The 16,586-nt window shown below is 36.8% G+C and overlaps 1 long non-coding RNA gene across 1 annotated transcript in view; it reads right to left on the minus strand.

The window, feature by feature from the left end:
* The window catches only part of LOC139041823 (uncharacterized), a 39,720-nt gene extending 27,677 nt beyond the window's left edge, over nucleotides 1–12,043 (minus strand). The window contains exons 1-2 of the long non-coding RNA XR_011497800.1: nucleotides 11,865–12,043; nucleotides 3,062–3,099 (exon numbers count right to left, since the gene is read on the minus strand). This is a non-coding gene — a long non-coding RNA (uncharacterized lncRNA). The remainder of the gene's footprint in view (nucleotides 1–3,061; nucleotides 3,100–11,864) is intronic.
* Between the last annotated feature and the right edge of the window lie 4,543 nt (nucleotides 12,044–16,586).

A 16,586-nucleotide genomic window follows, 5' to 3' on the forward strand; every position in this document is an offset into this window, starting at 1 on the left:
GGTTCTGCTACTATGTTTATCCTTCATTAAACATCTTTTCTTGAAGTGACTTGGGTCAATTTGTTTTCCTTATATCCCAAAGTCCCCAGCTTGAAAAACAGTAAAGTGTCAAGATTGATTATAAACTATCATAAAGAACAAGTGAATACACTCCTTGGACTGTGAGGTCCTCTTCATTAATGCCACTTGTGTCTATTAGCATGGAGCCACATTTTTGTCTTTCATTCCAAGTTACTTGTTTCTGTTCATATTTCTTAAGCTAAAAGTAATTGAAGCTAGAAGGCAGAAGAGCATCCACAGAAAGGTACTTCTCCTAAGTAAGCTTACTCCACTCGACCTCTGTCTAGCAAGCAAGGCTACATATGTGACTGTCTGAAAGGTTCCTATTAAATCAGACTATAGAGTTCTAAGAAATCACACACTGTTTCTTCCCAGGGATTATAATTCTGCTCAGGTGGTGAGGAATAGATTAACTGAAGCATTTAGGGAATATGTTATTCTCAATTCTTTCTAAGTTGTAATTGTTTCTTGAAGGAAGAGAGGAGGCAAAAAAGGCTGGACAAAATTCAGGTTAAAGGGGACTAGGAAGAGAGGATGTGAAAAAGATCACAATCAAGAGAGAGAAAAAAGTGTGTGGAAACGGATATGAACTAAATGTTCCTTCTTTGGGGGAAAATACGGAAATGGGAAAAAAAGAACAAAAATTTTGACTAAGTTTAAGGCAAACGGTATTTTAATTTTTACTTCTCTTTACGTAATACCATACTCAGAAAGAATTCAATTAATGGTTCTAAGTTTTTTTCATTAAAAATGTAAATTATGGGCCAGCACAGTAGGATAGTGATTAACTTCTCATGCTCCCCTTTGGCATACAGAGGTTTGCAGGTTCAGATCCTGGGCACGGACCTACACACGGCTCATCAAACCATGCTGTGGTGGCATCCCACATACAAAATAGAGGAAGATTGGCACAGATGTTAGCTCAGCGACAATCTTCCTCAAGCAAAAAGAGGAAGATTGGTAGCAGATGTTAGCTCAGGGCCAATCTTCCTCACCAAAAAAAAAAAAAAAAAGGAGTAAATTACTAAGTCACAAATAGAATGCTTTGTACAGTTCTAGGCAATAAATTTGAGATTCTTAACGAAAATAGATTATTTTTTAAGAAAATACGTGTAAACAAAACAGCAAAGTGGGCTAAAGAAGAGATGGGAAATTCCAGGAAACAAATAATTATATAGAACATGAAGACAGGTATTGAAGAATACTCTCCCCTTGCCCTAGGTACCTGACCCAACTGGATGTGTGAGTAGATTTTCCCCCCAAATATTCCCAAACAAATAATTCTCATGTTATTTAAATAGTTTTAGAGGACAGAAAATGAAGGAAAGCTTTAGAGCTTATTTACGTAAAATTAGCAAAACCCTATGGTAGCACAATCTCACATTGGAATTAATGCCAAAATAATAAAAATATTAGCACATGTCAAAATAATAATAATATCCCACTAAGTATTCATTCTCCAAATGCAAGGATGGTTTAAAATTAAGACAGCTGTTAATACAAATATGATTAATATGGAATATAATTATATTACTCCTCTTACTTAACATTATTCTAGATGTGATTGCCAATGCATTCAGAGGAGGACATGAAATAGGAGGTATGAATATTGGTAAAGTGAAGATAAAATTATCAGTATTTGCATATGGAATGATTATTTTACCTTCCTGGAAAACCCACATGAGATGACTTTAAAAACAAATTAGAACTAATAAGAAAATTAAGTAAAGTTGTTACAAATTTAATAAATTTTCCCATATTCTAGTGATAACCAGATAGAAAACATGAAAAATGATCAGTTCATAACAACGCCCCAAAATAAAATAATCAAGTAATATGCAATACTTCTTTACTGAGAGACTGCATGGAAATTTTCCACATTGAAAAGAAGTTAATCATTTCCAAATAAATCTAAACATTTTGCTAATTGTAATAAAAGTCCTCATATCCCAATGTGACTTCTTGATACTTGATCAAGTAGTGATGGTGGACTTAACTTGTAGATTATAAGATGTGTCACAAAGCCAATATTTAATAAAATATAGTAATATTGGTGCAGGAATAGAAAAAGACCAATAAAAGAGAAGAACATCTTCGGAAACACTCAAATAAACATCAGAATTTGGTATATCATAAAGGTAGCACTTTAAGTCAGTAGGGAAAGACAAACTACTCTATGAATGGAGTTAGGATCACTGGCTAAACTTAGGAAAGAATAAGGCTAGTTCTTTACCTCACCTACTTTCTTACTTTGAAATAAATTCCAGAATGCATAATGATGTGTGTTTTTTAAAAAGAAAGAAAACATAAAATTACTACACAAAAACACAGATAAATCATTCACATGGGGAAAGCCTTTCTAAACATAATATTCAGTGTAAAAACTATAAAGGGAAGAAAGTGTTAAATTTGCCTATATGATAGTTTGAAATGTATATATGTATGTCAAAAAGCATTTTTAAAAAAGTTAAATGGCAAACCACAAATTTTGAAAATATTTGCAACATACATGGCAATATTGCTTTCTTTTATATGTATTAATAAACACATAAATATTTCAAATCAGCTAGAAAAAAAATAAAGAAATCCTCATACAAAAAGGGGCGAAAGATATACATAGGAAATTCACAAAGAAACACAAATTCAATAGAAATACTCTCCTTATAAATAATCAAAGTGCGAGTTAAAACAAGATACCAATTTTGGACTTCCAAGTTGGCAATAATTATAAAGGAAAATACTCGTGTTATTTTCAAGATTGGAAGATGGGCCTGCTCGCATAATTCTGGTGGGAATGATTAGAAAATAGCATGACATTTGTTCTTGAGAAGAAAATATGTAGCAAAAGCATTTAAAAACTGCATATACCCTTGGCACAGCAATTCTAATTCTTATCTCAAATAAATAATTGGGAAAATTCACAATAATGCTTATATAAGGATGCTTATAGTGGTTAATAACTGTAAATGTATTAAAATCCTACCTCTAAATGTGCACTTACCGCTTGACCCAGCAATCACACTCGTGGGTATGTTCGTCCTAGAGAAATAAAAATTTACATTCACACACAAAAACCTGTGTACATTCACAGCAGCTTTACTTGTAATAGCCAAGTAGTGGAAACATCTCCAAATTCCATTCAGCTGGTGAATAGATGAAAAATCTGTGACACATCCATTCAATGGAATACTATTCAGCACTGAAAGGAACGAACTGTTGACCCGTGCAACAGCTTAGACAGATTTTAAGGATATTATGCTGAATTTAAAAAGCCAGTCACAAAAGGTTGCATGTTGTTTGATTCTGTTTATATAATATTCTTGAAAATGGAGAGATGGAGAGCAGACCAGTGATTTCCAGGGTTAGCACTGGAGGGAAGAGTGTGCGGTCAGGGGGTAACACAAGGGCTTTTCTTTGTGGTGCTGTAATAGGTCTATGTCCTGAATGCCATGATGGTTACACGAATCTGTATGTGTGATAAAATTCCACAGAACTATAGACAAACGCACACATATTCACACACAAATGAGTGCATGTAAAACCTGGTGAAAAGGTCTTAATAGGGTCTGTGGCTTAGTTAACAGTATTGTACAAATGTTGATTTCCTGGTTTTGGTAGTAATAGAATGGGATTATGTAAGGTTATCACTGGGGAAAACTGCATGAGAGGCACATGAGAACTCTACTATTTTTGCACTCCTTGTGAGTCTAACTTACCATAAAATGAAAAGTAAAAAAAAAAAAAAAATACTACCAAATCCTTATCAAATGGTGTCACTTACTTGAACCTTTTCCTGTCACTTGTCATATTTTCCCATTCCAGTATTCCAGTTCTGATTTGATCTCTCTCTCCTTTGAAGCACTTCATTCCTCTTGTAAGGTGCTGATAATATTCAGCTTTGTAGTTAGTATGCTTTTTGTCTTATTACCCTACTAGATTTTAAAGTTTTGGGGAACAGAGACAATACCATTTGTGTCTTAATATCTCTGCATATTTGCCGTTTACATCGAATGTAAAAAACACTCTCTCCAGCATAGTTTATATTCAATAATGTTTGTTCAATTCATTTCATTAATTAAAATTCCCCCTAGTTGTAGAAGAGTGAAAGGGGCTGAAATGCTTATTCCACCGCTTCCACTTTGGTGAATATCCTTAACTACTCGGAGTATACAAAGATAAAAGTATTGAAACATACGTAAGACATTTAGCACATTGTAAAGTTCTCAATAACAGTATTTACTGGATTAAATTAAAATTATGTTTCACTTTTTGTATGGAAGAAGTGAGATTTTTACGTTAAGCCAGTGTAACGTCTCTCTGGATTCTTAAACTGTTGATATTATGTAACAAACCTAAGAGGTTTGTTACCTAAATTTAATTTTGGTGATGAATATTGTTGTGTTTTTGCTATAGCAGCTCCAAAACTCAAAGCAGAAAATAAAATCACCAAGTTTCTAAATGTTATGGTATATTTGTACTGATTTTTTGAGGCACAGGATACAAAATGATCCTGTTTGAAACTTTCCATTGTATACAGCCTGTTTAAGAGTTTCTTTGGAGGAAGTCAAGGAAGGAAAAGTTTCCCATTGCCTTCCAAACCTGGTAGTATATTGGGATGGATTCATGCTGCCATCTTCTCACATTCTTGTTGAAGAAATTGTCCCTCATACTTAGCTATTTTGATGAATTGGAAGGAGAGGCAAGAATATCCTCTTATTTACAGTTAAAACAAAGAACAATTGTGTTTTCTTTTAAGGAAAAAGGAGCAATTTCATGCAGTATTTTTCTGTCAGAATGCTTTTTAGCAGAGATCATATAAATTCATATTGGTAGCATTTCATACAACTTCATGGGATTTGGTCCCCATTATATCCAACATTCTATGACAAGTGAATGGCAAAGAGTCATAATTTTATTGTGCCCTTTTCTTAGAGTGTAGGTGGATAAAACTGAGTTACTGTTTGTAAGTTATTGTCAGGGCCAAATTCAGCCACGCTTTAGAGACCCACGCTATAAAGATTAAAACAGTCTCCTATAGTCTAGCTTCCTTTCATACTGCATGCTGAGTTCCTTTTAGGTACGATAACAGAAAGAGGGATGGACATAAAAATCTTGATTCTTCCATTTGTCGTCCTGAAGATCTTGACTTGTTCTCTGATTCTGCTTTCCCTTGGATATCAGAAACAGAAAGTTGTGGAAACAACAGCTTGAGGTCAGTGGGCTGTGACTTTGCGTTGTTTTGCTAACTGACATAAAATGCCAGTTGGCTATGGCAATATGGAAGGTGTGCCTAGATAGGAAACCAAAAGTCCTACACTATGGGTCTTGTTAATACCAACTACAGAGCAAAAGGAGGACAATTAATTGTTGATTAACTGATTGTTGATACCAGTCCAGGTATACTCTCCACACAGCCCTCTTCCCAGGGCAGCAGCTGCCCTCTGTAGACTCCACATAAACAGATTTCCTTGTCCTCTGATTTCCGGTTATCTTTGGCCAATGGTAAGCAGCATTGGGAGGTTGAAAGGCAAGAACTGAAAGAAATTGGAGTATTTATTTCCCTAGCTCCCTCTCTGCCAGGCTTACGTTGGCAATGGCTATGTTCCCTACCCAAGCTCCTACTTGGACATCCTCCCTGATCCCTACAGCTCTCTGCTGATTCTGGTAACCATTCTTCCGCTTCCCTCTTGGGGGGCGTGATAACTGCCCCAGGTATTTTACCATCCTTTATTGGTGTTCCTGGCCTGCCTCCACACTCGTAAAGTATCCCTTTATTTAACTCCTCTTGGTTGTGTCAGTAGGGTGGATCACCTGTTTCCTATCAGGACTCTGACTGATACAATATGGGGATGATTATAAATATTTTATTACAGCCATATGATGGCTATTATGCAATCATTAAACATTATTTTTACAAATAATACTTAATGTCATGAGAAAACACTCAGAATGAAGAAAAAAGTTATAAAATGATAAAAAGAGTATGATCTCAATTTTGAAAAGAAAAAGTGTGTGGGGTGTTTGTGTATAAGCAAAAGTTTTTTAAAAAATGATTGGAAGGAAATATAAATATATTAAAAATATTAGAAAGACTTTAAATAGAAGGCAATCTTTATCTGAGTAGAATAATAATTATTAAAGAAATAACAATGATTCTTACTGTTTCTATAGTACTTTTCATTTTTAAATCCCTTGTACATACAATGGTCCATTTTCTTTTCCTAATAACCCAAGGAGGGCTTTGTGTTCCCCAGGAAAATTTTAGCAGCATGCAACACTCTGAATTATTGTCATTTAAAACTCTGGAATCCACTTGCACACGTCAGTTTTCAGGGCTGACTAAATGTGATTAGTAAGGTTACAGGTTATGGGTAACTGAACATTGTTCAGAAAAATTTTGAATATATAGAGGAGAATTGTGACAGCAATGTTTCAACTGTTTCATAGTCTAATCCATTTTTGGTAAGAAAAGAGATTTCATTCATTGTTATACATTAAAAGAGTTAGTTATTAAATAATTAGGAATACATAGGGATTGGAAAAGAAATCAGAAAATGAGAGAATAAAAGATAAAGCAAGAGCTAGTCATCATGACCTAATTAATATGATGCTGATTCCTGGGATTTACCTGTTATATGATCAATGATCTAAATGCCAACAGGGAGAACAGATTTTTTTCCCCAGGTTTTGTTTTGTTTTGATTTTTAATCTAAAGTTTTATTTCGAGATAAGTTTATTGTAAGGTATATGAAATGGAACACTCTGCCCATGGCAGCTGAGAAGGGCAGGTTAGGAACAGAATAGCTGACAGTTTCTCCAGCTCAGTCAGTCTCATGCACTGCTCTCTATCTAGTTAAGTCCTTCAATTTTGTTTAGATACTCATTGTAAAAAGTAAAAAAGTAAAAGTTGGATTAAGTAAAAAGGTAAAAACTTTCCCACTCTTCCACACCAAACCTACTTCTCTGGTGTAACCACTATGAAAAAATAGTTTGGGGGCCAGCCCAGCGGCACGCATGGTGGTCAAGTTCACATGCTCTGCTGTGATGGCCTGAGGTTCGTGAGTTTGGAGCCTGGGCACGGACCTACACACCCTCATCAAGCCATGCTGTGGCGGCATCCCACACACAAAAAGTAGAGGAAGAATGGCAACAGATGTTAGCTCAGGGCCAACCTTCCTCACCAAAATAATAATAATAATAATAATAGTTTGATGTGTATTGTTCCACATGGTTTTGTGTGGGCATCTGTGTGTGTGTGTGTGTACCTTTGTTCCTTTTCACACAAATCAATCACACTATTCATACTGTTCTGTAATCTAGGTTTTAAAAAAATTTAATAATAAATGATAGATCTCTTTGCTTATCAGGACATATGAATCTATTTCATTTTTCCCTTCCTCACCAAATTTATCTATCATTTTAAATTACATAAATATATAGAAATACATTCTTGTTATAAAATCTGTCTCAATTTTCACTGCCATCTCTCCAGGATACCTATGAAGGAAGGTCATGTCCTCAAAGACTCTACCCTATGACCCCATTTTTCCCTCCTTCCTCTACTTCCCTGATTAGATTTCCTCCCTTGGTATATCACACTCCAGCACAACTGGCAAGTAAAAATGCATGACACGACTAACCCTGTAGAGGCTTGATTTCTAGGCATAAACAATGTTCTGTTCAGGCTAAACCTCAGCCAGAGTTCCACATTATTTTCTTTTATTGGCAGATATGAAACATTTTGGTGCTGCCACACTTCCTGCCATTGTTTCATTCATTTTTCTCCTCACAGCTGCGTCCTCAAGGTCACATCCAGACCTAGAGCCGACTCCTCAGTTAGAACCCTCACCACGGAAAGGGTCACGGGACTTTGCACTTCCCCTCCATTATGCAACTAAAAATAAAGCAAAAATAAACCACTGAATAAATATATTTTTTCTGGATTTTTGTGAAATTTGTAGGACTTGTCTGCTTTTTTAAAATTTGTAATCTATTGTGATTTAATTTTTAATTCTAGAGAAGTATCAACTTTTATACCTAATTTTGAATTCGTGATTTTGTCCTTTTCCTTAAAGAAGGCCCCACACATTGCATAAGCTTTAGATAAAACCTAGATATGTCTGTGACTATTATTTTTCTTATACCTATATGTAGTTTATAAATAGTTCAGATATGTTGAATATTTAACAAAACTAATAAAATTTTAAAAAGAAAAGAAAAACGGGGCTTTTTGCCCTAGAACTGCTGATCCAGCTCTACTGTTCTTTTCCAGTTCCAGGTTCTGTTCCTCTCCTAATGACTCAGTTCCTATTCAATACTTAATTCTGATATCTGTGTTTCTCTCTTATTTCTCCTTCTCACTCCTCACCTATCATTCCACCACACCTTTCCACACAACATCTTCCTTCATCATATCCCCTTAAGTCTCAATTCTTTATTCCTCTGGAAAATCATCTTTTGAGAAAATTTTACTCCTGCCTATCCTTGAAATCTTGTCTGCGGCTTGATTTCCCTGACACTTCGTTTACAGCCTGGATCCGTCTGTTGCCTTCTTACACACACCACACCCCTGACCTTCCAGGCCTGACCTGGACGCCAGTGATGGGACCTCCCTGACCCCAGCTCTCTGCCATACTGCCCGCTGCTGAGCACTTGCCATGAGTCCCACCCTAGTCCATTTTCCTAGACTTTTATGGGACCTTGCTTGACCTCACCTTGGGAAGAATGTCAGTCCCTTCCCAGAGACAGTACATACACTGGAAAAATCACTACTTGCCTCTCTCCACCTGCCTTATTTTCCATGAACACTAGTGGTATCATCTGCTTTCTCAGGCTCTAAACCCAGAGTCTACTTTGCTCTGCCTTCTCTTTTGCTTCCTACACCCAGACTAGTCTTGCCAGTTCTTCATTTTTCCTTCCATTCAGTTTCATCTCCACTTCTATCACTTGGTTTCAAACTTTTATTGCCAATAATATAATGATGATCATTATTTTTATTATAACTTTCTCTGGTTCAGGCACTGTGTTTTTTACCTTTATATTTCACTTAATTGTCACAAAAACATGATGAGAAAGATGCCGTTATTCCTTCTTTCTTTTTTTTTTGCATGTGAAATTCAGGTTTAGAGATATGAGTAACTGGTGAAAGATCATTCAGGTTGTAAATGGCAGAGCCAAACATCAAATTCAGGACATTTGGCAAGAATATCGTAACCGCAACTCTGTCAGCCACTCTACAACTCGCCTTATCTGCCTAAACTATGGCTTCCATAGATCATATTAACTTTTCAATGGCTTCCCAGGGCCTACAGGATAATGCCCAAACTTTATTACATCAACCCTAGGCTAAACTCTGTGTACCCAGCCCCTCCTCCTTTATCTAACCGTATTAAATTTGAGTCCATCCTTCAAAGCATGTCTCAGTTCTCACTTTCCCTATGAGGCTGTTCCCGAGCCCCCAATCCAGAGCTGTCTCTTCAATTCCTTAATAATTGTCATATGCTACTTTAATTATTTTTATTTATTTCTTCTTCATGTGATCTTTCTTTTTCGAATTAGTCTGCAGTATCTCTAAAAGCAGGTATAAGGGGCTTACATATCTTTTTATTCTTCACAACACTTAGCAAAACGTCTTTCATATAGTAGGAGCTCAACAATTATATGTTGATGGATTTACTGAATTTCCTATTGCAGACTATCGAGTCTTATTTTAGTAATTCACGACAGTTATATATAAGTTAATTTGAAGGGTTTTTTAATGTGATGTTCTAGCATGTTTCCCCACGCCAGACAACCCCTCAGTGGTATCTCTCACTTGTGGCTAATCATGTCCTCTGAGGCCACTCAAAAAGACAATTAATCCTAGGGACCGAGTCACAGCACCGGGTGTTCTGAAGTTCCCAGAACGTCTTTGTCACCATTTCTTCCAAAGCAAATTGAAACTATTGTTGTAAAGGAGCATAAGACTAAAAGAAGACAAGAAATGCAAAGAACCTGAAAACAACCCAAAAGGCCAATTTTAAGGATGATACAACACCCCCATTGCTCTGCCTTGAGTGACTTTCAGCCTCACAAAAGACTTTGGGTAGATTCAGTCACTGGAAACCAAGATGATGCCAAGGGAAAGGAGACAGCTAAAGTGGCAAGGAGAATGTGTCATCATCACCCTTTCTTAACTCCTATCACACACTTACAATCAGGGCAAAGGCAGTCCCACCTTGTTTCAACGAGACCAAGGGTTTGATGAGGATGGGTTGTTGGCCCCCAGGAATTTCCATCAGTGATCCTATAGCTACACCCATATAATAAATTTAAGCAATGTGAATATAAGCATCTTCAGAAAACTTTGCATTTTTATTGACCTGAAACATACATATGAAGTAAAACCACTGCTTGCTATGCAAACCAAGTTTCCAGATGAGTCCATAATGTACCTTCCAGTCATATTGTTGTCATTGAACCCATTCTATGTAGAATTCTAGAGGTGCCTCTAACGAATGGGCAAATTTGTTGCCATTGATATCACTTCCCTTGCAATCACTCTTGAAGAAGTAGCATATTCTGCTCCCCATTCATTTTCTAAAAAATGCATCTTTTTGGAATCAGCAAGCTCCTTCCAGACCACTGTTCCACCACCATCATTGAAAATCCTTTTGTATATAAGTTCATGCTATCTAGATTTTCATCTTTTCTTCATCCTCCTTATCAACTCCTCCAAGTCACCTCACCACAGTCTCAGGACACCTGACTCACCATTTTCTCTTCTACTCTGTGCCTTATAGAATCTAATCTAAACAATTGTCCAACCAACAACCGAGTCTCCTTGATTCCTTAATTTCAATGATTTTTATCTTTATATCTGTTAAAAAATTATAGCCACCTAGAACTTCTTTACTTTTTAATTCTCACCTCAGAAGCTCCCTTCTCTGCTCATAGCTTTCTATACTGGCTCCCATTCCTATATTCCATATTGTCTTAGTTAGGGTTCTCCAGGAAAACAGAACCAATAGAATGTGTGGATGGACAGATAGATAGATAGATAGATAGATAGATAGATAGATAGATTGACTGATTTCAAGGAATTGGGTCATGCGTTTGTGGAGGCTGGCAAGTCTAAAATCTGCAAAGTAGGTATCCTAGTCGTATGAAGATTCAGGCTGCTATAACAAAATACTGCAGACCGGGTAGCTTATAAACAACAGAAATTTATTTCTCACAGTTCTGGAGGTTGGGAAGTCCAAGATCAAGGCACCAGCATGGTGACATTCTTGTGAAGGCCCTCTTCCTAGTTCACAGCCTGTGACTTTTTGTTGTGTCCTCACCTAGTAGCAGGGGCTAGGAGGTTCTGTGGGGTCTGTTTTAAAAGGTACTAATCTCATACACGAGGGCTCATGAGTTACACACCTCCCAAAGGCCCCACATCATACCATCATCTTTGGGGATTAAGATTTCAACATATGAATTTTGGGGGACACAAACATTCAGACTATAGCAGTAGGACAGCAGGCTGGACACTTGAGGAAGGGTCTGGGTTTAAGGCAGTTTGCTGACAGAATTTCACCCCCTTTAGGGGAGGTCAGTCTTTTTCCTGAGGCCTCAACTGATTAGATGAGACCTACCCACATTATTGAGGGCAGTCTGTTTTATTCAAAGTCTACTGATTTAAATGTTAATACCATCCCAAAAAATACCTTCACAGAAACATCTAGAATAGTGTTTTACAAATATCTGGGTGCTGTAGCCCAGCCAAGTTAACAAATAAACGTAACCGTCACACACATACCAAGTTTGTTCTTTGAACTCACCTAGGCTTCTGGTGGCCCGAGAGCACATTCCAGCTTCACATCTTTCCCTTTCAAGCTGCAGGTGTCTGCTTTGTGGTCGCTCTTACCTCAGGCTTTCTGCCTCATCTCGTCCACATTAACTCTCCACCCACACTGTCATCACTTGTTCATACTCACCTCCACTCCACCCACACCAAACAACTCACCCTCTCACTTTTCCAACGATGCCCCATGAACTTCACGCCACTCTTCCTATAATGCCTTCTTGTCCTAACTCCCTGCTCTCATTCAGCTGATATATTTCAGCAGAGACTTCAACCAACTCCCATTCTTCCTTCCCAAGCACCATTTATGCCTCCTTCTCTTAAACAGCCTTGGATCTTTATCCATAACAATAGAACCGTTGTTCTCATTGCTAAATTCTGAGCTTCATCAGGATATTGATTTCATCTTTATAGGCGTATAATAAATCTGTAATAAAATGTATCTATCTTTGAGAGAGGCAGTTGTAGTTTTAGTTTTAGTTTAGTTTTAGTTTAGTTTTTAACTAAGCAATCTCTATGTGCTTCCATTTCTTCATCTGTAAAATAGAGACACAAATAATGACAATGTGTACCTCACAGAGCTATTACTCCTCACAGAGGAGCAAATGAGATTATGAATCTACAATACTTAGAACAATACCTGGGATCTAGTGAGCACTAGACGTTTGGGAGCTATTATTATTATTATAACTAGAACTGTCAGATGTTTCCAGCATCCTTCAGCAGATGTGTGCTGGAGCTAGCTCATTTGATTGTTAATATTTTCAGGAATTTAGTGAGCTAATTGTTAAACTCGCTATCAGTAAAGATTAAATTTTATAAATTAACAATTCACTAAGTTATATTAAAAATAAAGGTCATAAATACTCAAAATGCATCACATCCCAATTATTTTGCTCTGTTTTAATATTATCCATGCTCTTGAGGTTATTTAACTCTATTGTATCAGCATGGGGGAAATACCATATGATGATGTGCTACTGGGCATCTGTTCCAAGTTCCATTTTAGTGATGCCTTGGTAGTTTGAAAATGGTCATGATGGCAATGTTTCACCACAGAAAGTAGCTAATGTTACAAATCAGGGCTTGATTTATTGTTTTATTGATTGTTTAGTCTAAAGAAGGCAATGGAGAAAATGTTAATAATGCAAATTACACTTAATGGTGTGTTGTGTCTAGTGCTGAAGATGAAAGAGTTTTCATTTAATGAACATAACTTTTGTGCAAGAGTTACAACCCATTCAACAAGAAATCATGTATGAGATTTAATGATAAAAAATTTATTGGAAAAAGAGGTAGCAGGTTGAGATGTAACTTCATTTGTCAAATCATAGTTGCATACAAGAGTTCTACAAAAACTGGCAAAAACAGTCTGTGAGAATCAATTAGATATGTGGAACTTACAAAAAAGCATTGTATATTTTATTATAATTTATGTGTGCTACCCATCCTTTGTATATGTAAAATTTATAATAAACTTATGTATGTATGTACATATATACACACACATTTTTTCCCTAAGAGCTTTGTTGTGAAACATTTACCAACACAGTGCTGCCTTCAGATTTTCCTACCAACCAAAGCATAAAAAAGAAAACAATAATTTTGCTAAGGCTAGAATTTCATAGTGAAAGGAGAGGGTGAAAAGGAAAAATGGGTATCACCTTTGGTAAATCATGGAATCATTCAAATAAGAATATTTGTTATTAGTTAGTTATTGTTGAGTAACGAACTACCCCAAACTCAGAAGCTTAAAATAATGAGAATTTTTTTATTGTTCACGAGTCTACTGTTCGGCTATGTAGTTCTGCTCAACTGATCCAGGTTTGACTGAGCTTCCTTATGCATCTACAATCAGCTAGCATATTGCTGGGACCTACCTGGTCTAGGATGGCTTCACTCACATGTCTGGCAATGGTCTCGTTGTTGGCTGGGCTGATAAGGGCAACTGGACTACATGATTCCATCTACGAGCAGGATAGCTCCAGCTTATTTTCATAATATCTGGGCAAGATTAACACAAGGCTTCTTGAAACCTAGACTCAGAAGTGGCATAAACTCACTTCTCATTCTGTTGGCTAAAGCAGGTCACAGATCAGCTCAGATTCCGGAGGAAGAGAGATACATTCCACCTTTTAATGGGAGTTTGTGAACTCACATTGCAAAGTGTGTAGTTATAGAGAGTCGTGAACAATTGGGATCATCAGTCAACCACAGTATTTTCTGCCATCTACATATATTCATCTCAGGACAGAGCTAAAATCTTGTTTGCCTTGGTTAAGCAAACTGCCTGTGAATGGGGTCAGGCCAGCTGTAAACAAAGAAACAAAAATCCTCTTTATCTCTGGATTATGATCCTGCTCTTTCCCCAAATTTTCTGAATATTAGCAATTTAGCAGGTCTATTTTAGATAAGGATAAAATAGGTAGAATTTATAGTCATGGTTCCTCCTTTTTCACAAAAAGAATTCCATATACAGTCATGCAACACATAATGACTTTTCGGTCAATGATGAACCACATATACAACGGTGTCCCATAAAATCAGTACCATATAGCCAAGGTGTGTAGTAGGCCATATCATCTAGGTTTGTTTAAGTACACTCTGTGACGTTCACGCAATGACAAAATCACTTAACAATGCATTTCTCAGAACATACCCTCATCGTTAAGTGTCACATGACTGTGAGGCAAATAAGGAAGTAGAATCAAGTCAAGAGGAAAAAACAAAAACAGATTTAGTAGAATTAAGGGAGGTGAATAAAATTTAACATCTCAAACACCAAGAAAAATATGTGTGAAAGCTGCGAGTTTACAGAGAGTGAAAGACAGATATACAAAATAAATGTGTAAAGGGAAAAAGAAATGAGAGAAAAAAAGGATTGCCTTACTTCCAGTAGAAGGCCTAAAGTTACAGGAAGGACCTACATTGTGAGAATACCCTTTCTCTTCCATGAATGCTCTTACCAAAATTTGTAATTATATATTTATTTATTGGCTGGCTATTTTTTTGACTCCTGTATCCTTAGCGCCAAACACATCTGGCACTGTAAAGACTTGAATGTTTAATTAATGCCTGAATGTATGAGATGACAATGATATTCCTAGAAAATTGAAAATCACGTGTGCATTACAATAACAGTATTTTAGAATCACTTTCTGCATAGTCCTCAAAAGTAAGAGGGGCCCCTCTTAAATTTTGTAAAACATTTGAATACGGGCATGGTTCTCTCCTTCTGGAGACTGCAGAAGAGTTCCAGAACAATACTAACCTCAACATTTATTCAACCTAATCAGTCCTGTTCCCTCAGCACAGCAGCGTAATTCACACAAAAAATACTCGTGTACCTCTGTATAGTGCTGCTGTAGGCAAAGCACATTCACACATTTGGCTTTAAATCACAGTAATGACTATCTCTCGGGTTGTTTAGTCAATCATATAAAGTAATCCTGCCCACTGATTCAGAAAAGAGTTAAGGAAGAAAGGGGAAAGGAAGATATTTAGTATTCATTAAGTGATTAATTGTCAGGTCCTATGCTAGAGACAGTAAATACGTCATCTCATTCGATTCTTTAAAACAATTCTTCACAATAAGTATTATAATCCCCATTTTACAGGCGAGAAATCTGGGGGTCAGAAAGGTCAAGTAATTTGGTCAAGTTTACAGTTCATAAGTATCACTTGTGGAGTTTGTACTCCAGTATGTCTGACTGACACTAAAGCTTTCCTTCTTTCTATGCTCTAACTATACCATCTCATCTGTTCTGTCTTCCTTAGTCAGAAGGGGTCCATATTCTTTATTTTAATTTTAATTGAGAAGAAGCTTTATAATTTGTTAGTGGAAATGTCACAGAAAAGAAAAAAAAAATTCCTAAACCTCTCTTTCTGTTGATGGTGCTTCTGAAAGTACTATTATCCAAGATTATGCCATGTTTCAGCCCTTGAAAATGAACATTCTCACCAGTTATGGCTCATGCTGAGGCGGAATTCTGTATTACCCATGACTAAAATACACCCTTCCTTCTACCAATGAAGATCCCAAGTCTCACTTTACCCCTGGATCATTCATCCAATTCTGGTTGGCACTACTCCATGGCTGCACTTCCAGAATCAGTACATTCTCAAGCCAAACCATTCTTCTATTTCATATTATGTCTGCTTTCACGCAAGGAGTCTCAGAGAAAAGGAAACAGATATAGGCTGTGTAAATAGAGCATATTGTAGGGTTGGGAGTGAAGTAATTTTAGAGGAAGTTTGAAATTTTGCTAAGTAATAGCAATTATAAAGTTTAAGCACAATTACATGTAACCACCATACGTAATATGAAAGAGAAAGATACTATAAGCAAGTGGTAAGAGAAGACAGAGGCTGACATCAGCGTGCACACAAGGATAAGGAAAGAGCCTTCAGAGAATTAATGTAACTTCTTTTGGAGGCAAGCACAAGGCATTTTAATTCCACTCATTCTTCTATTTGACAAACTTATTTGTGTGATGCTATTCCTAGCCAAGTGTTCTCTAATCCAGTGCTTCTCAAACTTGAATGTGCTTCAAAAGCACCCAGAGAGCTTGTTAAAATGCAGATTCTGAACCAACATCTCTGGGGTGGGGTCTGAGATTTCTAACAAGCTCCCAGGGGATGTCCATGTTGCTGACTTGGAACCTCACTCTGAGCAGCAAGGCGTTTGTCCGTAAGATAC

Source organism: Equus asinus, chromosome 24 (genome assembly GCF_041296235.1).
Source record: "Equus asinus isolate D_3611 breed Donkey chromosome 24, EquAss-T2T_v2, whole genome shotgun sequence".
Classification (NCBI taxonomy): Eukaryota; Metazoa; Chordata; class Mammalia; order Perissodactyla; family Equidae; genus Equus; species Equus asinus.